This window comes from Chrysochloris asiatica, unplaced genomic scaffold, assembly GCF_000296735.1.
Source record: "Chrysochloris asiatica unplaced genomic scaffold, ChrAsi1.0 scaffold00034, whole genome shotgun sequence".
Lineage (NCBI taxonomy): Eukaryota > Metazoa > Chordata > Mammalia > Afrosoricida > Chrysochloridae > Chrysochloris > Chrysochloris asiatica.
The window spans coordinates 21,737,283-21,743,780 of record NW_006408552.1 but is presented as its reverse complement, the minus strand read 5'-3'; positions in this window follow the sequence as shown (position 1 = coordinate 21,743,780).

Sequence of the window (6,498 nt, the reverse complement as noted above, 5' to 3'; positions counted from 1 at the left end):
AAAAAAAAAAAAAAAAGCAGAGAGAGAAGATAGAGTGGTAGTAAGAATAAACATAGAAAACATTCTGGTAAAGTAGATTCCAAGCTGTTAATAATGATTATCTCTGAGGAGGAGGGTGCCTGGCAGAAATAAACTGTTGGTTCATTCAATTTGCCTCTCCACTCTGTTCCATTCTTCACCCTTTCTTGTTCTCTGTGCCCCAGGACGTTGACCCCTAAGCACTTCATCATTAAGGCCTCCTGCTGTCTAGTTTCCAATACTGTCATCATCCAGCAAGAGAAAAGATGAGTTGGGTCTTCATGCCATCTCTTCCCCTCCTTGCCTGCCTTGCTGTGGTTCTGGAGCATCTGAATTCTCTATGGTCATAGTTTCTGCCAAACAACCCAGCTTCAACAATCCAACTGTTCAGACAAACACATCAACTCTCTCCCTTGCTGCTTTAAACATTGGGTGGCAATTGCTTCCTCTGTGGCTGGTCCTTCACCATACCCTGTCAATTCCTTTCACCATGGCACATCTCTGTATAAGTCTATTGTTACCCTCATTAACCTCCCTGCATTTCAACCCCTTGAGGTTGCCAACTGCTTCTTGCCAGGACACTATCTCATATAGGAGGTGAGTTAACTTTTCACTCTAGATATTTCTATGATGTTTTCCAATTCCATTCTTTTTATAATAAGTAGGTATTAATTTTGTAATAGAAAATTATTGTGCTTTTAAAAAGTTATAATTGAGGTAAGATAGATGTGTGTATATATATATATATAACATTTACCATTTCAGCATTTTTTAGATATATAATTCAGCAACATTAATTACTTCCATCATGTTGTACAACCATCACTGCTATCCATTTGCAAACTTGAAGTGTCTCTTCTGTGAATTAGTATCCTTTATCTGCTTTTCTTATTGAGTTGTTGCCCCTTTATTATCAATTTGTAGCAGTTTATTAACTATTATAGGTTTTTAACCACTACATATCTTTTCTACTACAAATTACCCAAATCTATCATTTGTCTTTTGATTTTGTTTAAAAATATGCTTTGACATACAAACAAAATAAATTTATATTCAGCAAAATTGTCTATATCCTTCTGTAACTCTGGATTTCCTGTCCTAGTTAATAAGGTTTCATAATCTAAAAATTTACATATGTAGACTCCTCGGTTGTTTCCTTTTTTGTGTGTATAATGGCACCTCACTACTTTTTAAAAATGTGGTGCCAATATATACAATGATACATTTACAAATTCAGTAGTTTCTGAATGTACGTTTCAATGCCTATAATTATACAGATGTTGTGCAATCCTCATCCGTAGTCTCTCAATTATTCTAACACCTCTCCAAACAAAAACTTCCCTTCTCCCTATCTTATCCCTGGTAATCACTAAGAATCCTTGGTTTTTATATACTTGCTTCTTCATATAAGGGAGATCATACAGTATTTGCCCTTTTGTGACAAAAAGAATGTCAGATCAGGGATGATCACATCAGACCACATGATGAAGAATGATTACATCATGACATCACTACATAATGACCAAATCAGCTGACCATGGCCCAGTCAAGTTGACACACAACATCTATCATCACAACCACACTGAATTTACCCATTCTTCTGTCATGGACATTTTGGTTGGTTCTACATTTTGGCTATCATGAAAAGTACTTCAGTGAACATTGGTGTACAGGTTTCTATGTGTTTCTGCTTTTGCTACTTCTGATTATATACCTAGGATCCGGATTGCTGCATCATATAGTAGTTCCATGTTCAGCCTTTTCAGGAACTACCAAAACGTTTTCCATAGTGACAGTTTGCATTCCCACAAGCGATAGATGACCACACCATTCATACATCACTGCACATCAATTCTGTTTTTTTCTAGTTTTAAGTCATGCATTACTGTTGTGTAGATTGATAAATTGTTGTTGTTGTTGAGTGCCGTTAAGTCGGTTCTGACTCATAGTTACCCTGCATAGGTTTTCTGAGGAGCAACTGGTAAGCTTGAACTGCCGACCTTTCAGTTCAAACAGACCTTGCAGTCCCATGCATTAATCCACTCTACAAATTATGGCCATTAGAATGCCACATGGTGATAATAAGGCAATTGTTGATTCTATTGGCATTCTTCTACTAAAAATAATGTATTGGGCATCTTACCTCTACTTAGAGATGGTCATTTTTGTGGTAAATAAGATACGATTACTTAATCTTTTAAATTATTGCTTCATTTTTTAAAATTGTTGTTGAAAATATAAACTGCAATACAACAAGTTAACATTTTCTACTTTAACAGTCCACTTACACTGATTATAGTCTTTAATTTGTACAACTATTCTTCCCTTCCTTTTTAAAATTATGTCTTACCCATTAACATAAAGTCACTTGCCCCTAAATTTCCTTTCTGTGTTTTCAATCTTCAGTCATTTTCTAATATTTTAATTTTGTTTTTATTTATGTCTATGTATTCACTAGTTGATGGACACAGAGATTGATTCTAATTTTTAGCTATTTTGGATAATGCTGCTAGGAATATTCATGTGCAAGTCTTTGTGTAGAAAATGGACTTAATATTTTTATATGGTACATGGTCTAATTTATTATTCAACTCAATTATGATCAGGGAAATTAAAATTAACGTAATAACAAAATAACACTTTTAGTTAATCTGTTTGCTTCTCCTCCCACGGGTAGAGGATATAAACATTTTACAAAGCTCTTGATATGTCTTGCCAAATTAAAACACTTATTCCTGGTGGACATAAGGTGAAAATTGTTGTCTTTAAAATCACTGGAGGATTCATCAACAGATGAATGGATGAATAAAATGTGGGATTACTCAGTCATAAATAAAAATGAAGTCTGATGCATGCCACAACATGGATGAACCCTGAAGACATGCTGAGCAGAATAACTCAGTCCCACAAGGACAAACACTATATATGAGATATCACTTACATGAAATAAGCTAATGTACAGAAAACAAGTAGTATTTGTATTTGCCAGGGACGTTGGAGGGGAGGATAGAGGAAAATTTTCAACATTACTAAGTTATACATGTAAAACTGGTTAACTTGGTGAATGTTGTGTTGTGTTGTGTGTATTTCCACCACAATGAAAAATGAGGGGAAAAAATCACAGGAGGAGGATAAATTTTCATAGACTTTTTGGAAAGTAACGTGAAAGCAACCCTTAAAAGTAAAAGTACACATGCTATTCAACCCAACAATTCCATTTCTGGAGTCCAACCCATGTAATAATAGCATCAATAAATTTGGACACACATACCAAGGTGTTTATGGCAGCATTACTTGTAATAGCAAAATAAATGCCAATGACAACAAAAGTGTTGAAAAATCTATATAATAGAATATTTGTAGCCACTTAAAATAATGAATTGTAGCTAAAACAAAAGGATTTTTGTGAAGTATTGTTGGGTTAGAAAAGAGAGGTAAAGAAATATGTTTCCTCTGCGTCTATTTTTATTCAGCTAACAATGACAAAATTTGCATATGTATCCGTGGATTTGTAAATAATTACGTGAAAATAGAGAAAGGTAGAAAAGTATCTGCAGCTGTTTTGTGAGTGCAGGTTGTCTGGTTATGGAATTGAGAGTGGGGCAAGGAACACACTATAAAACAAACAGAAAATGTCCATTTATGGCTTGTTCTCTCTCTTTTGTTTGTTAAAGGCATCTGGATATATATATATAAAGGAATTAGAAAAACAATGACTAGATCTGTATTTATTAACTTGTGTAGTGATGTGAGTTAGATTGTAAATCAGAAAAGCCAAATTATAAAGTAAAATGTAAACAAAGAGCAAAGAAAACCCCTCTGTGCATGTGTGTGTCTGCATTATGTATATTTGTATAACTTAGAAGAAAAATATAGCCAGATAATTGCGGACAGATCATAGCTGGGGAGAAGGTACAGGGGATGAGAAGAATGAAGAAAAAAAATCCTGGTTTTCTCAATATACACTTTTATAGTGTGAAAACTAAAAACAGGGTCAAATGCTCTGACACGGTCATACCCGAAGAGGCTATCCACTGCCCCCCGAGTCGATTCTCACTCACAGTGATCTTATAGGACAGCACAGAACTGAGAACTGTCCCCCTAGTGTTTCCAAGGCTGGAAAACAGACATTTTTACTGAAACAGACATCTAGGAAGGAAGATACAAACATTGCCTAGAGGAAACTGGAAAGACCTAACAGGGAAGGCTGTTTAAAACAGACCTTGGAAGAAAAGGGGGCAAAAACTAATGTAGAGAAATACATAAAAGACATTCCATGTAGACCAAACAGCAGGTGCAAAGATATGAAAATCATAGCAGCAACATGTTTCTGAAAAATTAACTGAGACTGGCTAGAAGAAAGTAATTCGAGACTATAATATAATCCACTAAGGATTCTGGGATCTTATACTGTAGCCCAGGGTTTCTCAGCTTTGGCATGTTTGACATTTTGGGCTACAGAATTTCTTCATGTGTGTGGTGGTGGTGGTGGGAGGCTGTCCTATGCACTTAAGTTGTCTAGAAGCATTCACAGTCTCAAGGCCTCTACACACTAGATGTCAATAAAAACACCTTCCATGCCTAGTGTGAAAGCCAAAAATATCATCACACGTTGCCAAATGTCTCCTTGGGGACAACTCTCCCTTCCCAGTCACCAAGTATTAAAAACCACTGCCATAAATAGGAGGTAAACAATTTTTTAAGCAGTTGAGCAACCAGAGCCATATTGATTCTAAGAATGACCTTTTTGGTGGAAGACAGATTGAAGAGTCAGCTAAAGAGGCTGGCACTGATCCAGGAGACAACTGGACAGCCTGGATTAGGATAGTGGCCATGCACCAGGGGGACACTTCCACTCCTAAATTCATCTGGAATCTATTGCCTTCTCTAATCTCACTGCTCCTTTTCTGGGTTAGATTGACTTATGATCGCTAACCTTGTCTACCTGTTTCCAGTCCTTCCCCATCCTTCAATTCCTCCTTCATGTTGCTGCCACAGTGAACATTCCTAAAAGCAAATAAAAACTTGTCAACTGACATCTTGGCATTTTGAATGCCATTTCTTTCTTCTGAGATGCCTCAGGGTGGACTTAAACCACCAATTTTGTATTGTATTAAACGCAAATGTGTTAACCTTGAAATGCATTAACCATTTACATTAACCATTTACACCAACTTCTTATAATGGTCCTATGGTTGGCATGATGCAGAACAATCCCAGTGTGATTTGTTCCAGAACTGTGTCCTTCCTAAAGTGGGCCCTGTCTATTTTCCTTGTCTCAGGTTTGCCAATTTCCAGGTCACAGCCCAAAAAGAGTTACTTTAAATCCCTTGGATGTAATTAACCTTTATTTAAATTTCCTTCCAACCTCTAATTCTTTTTTTTTCCTTCCTCACATCTGTTAAGACGTACCTCAAATGCTGCTTCCTCTGATCAACCTTCCCTACCCATCCCAGGGGAGTCATGGTGCTGTGGGTTAATGTGCTGGACTGCAAAGTCCATTCAAAGGATGGTGGTTCAAGCCCACCAGCCACTCCTTGGAAACCCTGTATAGCGTTGCTATGGGTCAGAACCGACATGATGGCACTTAACAACAACAACAAGATTCCCCTCCTAAGGTTCAATTTTGTGATGTTTATCATGCTGCATCATAAGGCCCTGAGCCCTGATATGGGACTGTAGGATAAGCACTGGACTGCTAACCACAAGGCTGGAAGTTCAGACCCACCAGACACTCTTAGAAGCCCTATACAAGGTTGCTATGAGTCAGAATCAACTTGATGACACACAACAAGAGCAACATCATAAGGGTCATAATACTCTATTTGCTTCCACTTTCTGTGTTCTGATTAGTCTTCAAACTCAGTGCCTGGGATATAGTTAAGCACTTGAATATTTTAATAAAAGGAAGTGGCAAAGGAAATAGGAAGATTCAATATGACAGACTAACACAGGAAGAAATATGGCTCCACAAATTTATACAATAAAACCTGTGAAAGCCAGAGCCAGTGTAAGGCAGACATCTTTCAAAGAAGGGAGGAGACTCAACTATTTTCCTTGTCTCAAAGAAGTTACAAAGAAATGGTAAGACTACACCCTGACAAAGGTAGAAAACTTCCAAGACCTGGAAAAACCAGACAATCCCATCAAGTTCCAATGCTCAACAGACTTTATAAGCCATTAGCAGTACCCATGCATAAACATCCACCACTCATCTGTCAGTTTGTCATACTGTGGTGCCTTTCACGTTGCTGTGATGCTGGAAGTTTTACCAAACATATTTGAAACACCAGCAGGTCACCCATAGTGGACAGTTTTCTGCTGAACTTTCAGACCAAGAAGACAAGGAAACAGGAGAAGCAGATGACATTGGAATGTTTACTAACTGATAACACTGTAAATTGGAGTCCTGGTGTGGCACTGTAGGATTAGCACTGGACCGAGAACCACAAGGTTGACCAATACAGGCTCCCTATGAGT